This window comes from Pieris brassicae, assembly GCF_905147105.1.
Source record: "Pieris brassicae chromosome W unlocalized genomic scaffold, ilPieBrab1.1 SUPER_W_unloc_3, whole genome shotgun sequence".
NCBI classification, from domain to species: Eukaryota; Metazoa; Arthropoda; class Insecta; order Lepidoptera; family Pieridae; genus Pieris; species Pieris brassicae.
The window spans coordinates 260,423-261,944 of NW_025575868.1; positions in this window are offsets into that span (position 1 = coordinate 260,423).

Sequence of the window (1,522 nt, forward strand, 5' to 3'; positions counted from 1 at the left end):
TAAACGCTCATATCTCAGTCAAATGTTAACTAATCTTCAATATTGATATAGTTTTAGATTCGCCGTTCAATTTTCTATCTAACTGTGTAATTTTTTTAAATAAATCAACTAGTTTTTGAGAAATCGATGTAAACGTACCAACATTATAAACGCTCATATCTCAGTCAAATGTTAACCAATCTTCAATATTGATATAGTTTTAGATTCGCCGTTCAATTTTCTATTTAACGGTGAAATTTTTTTAAAATAAATCAACTAGTTTTTGAGAAATCGATGTAAACGTTCCAACATTATAAACGCTCATATCTCAGTCAAATGTTTACCAATCTTCAATATTGATATAGTTTTAGATTTGCCGTTCAATTTTCTATCTAACTGTGTAATTTTTTTAAATAAATCAACTAGTTTTTGAGAAATCGATGTAAACGTACCAACATTATAAACGCTCATATCTCATAAAAAAAAAAAAAAAAGTTCACCTAACCTAACCGAACCAAACCTACCCTGTTCGCCATTCAATTTCCTATCTAATGGTGTAATTTGTTTCGAGTTATCGATGTAAATGTTCCAACATTATAAACGCTCATATCTCAGTCAAATGTTAACTAATCTTCAATATTGATATAGTTTTAGATTTGCCGTTCAATTTTCTATCTAACTGTGTAATTTTTTTAAATAAATCAACTAGTTTTTGAGAAATCGATGTAAACGTACCAACATTATAAACGCTCATATCTCATAAAAAAAAAAAAAAAAAGTTCACCTAACCTAACCGAACCAAACCTACCCTGTTCGCCATTCAATTTCCTATCTAATGGTGTAATTTGTTTCGAGTTATCGATGTAAATGTTCCAACATTATAAACGCTCATATCTCAGTCAAATGTTAACTAATCTTCAATATTGATATAGTTTTAGATTCGCCGTTCAATTTTCTATTTAACGGTTTCATTTTTTTAAAATAAATCAACTAGTTTTTGAGAAATCGATGTAAACGTACCAACATTATAAACGCTCATATCTCAGTCAAATGTTAACCAATCTTCAATATTGATATAGTTTTAGATTCGCCGTTCAATTTTCTATTTAACGGTGTAATTTTTTAAAAATAAATCAACTAGTTTTTGAGAAATCGATGTAAACGTACCAACATTATAAACGCTCATATCTCAGTCAAATGTTAACCAATCTTCAATATTGATATAGTTTTAGATTTGCCGTTCAATTTTCTATCTAACTGTGTAATTTTTTTAAATAAATCAACTAGTTTTTGAGAAATCGATGTAAACGTACCAACATTATAAACGCTCATATCTCAGTCAAATGTTAACTAATCTTCAATATTGATATAGTTTTAGATTCGCCGTTCAATTTTCTATTTAACGGTGTAATTTTTTTAAAATAAATCAACTAGTTTTTGAGAAATCGATGTAAACGTACCAACATTATAAACGCTCATATCTCAGTCAAATGTTAACCAATCTTCAATATTGATATAGTTTTAGATTCGCCGTTCAATTTTC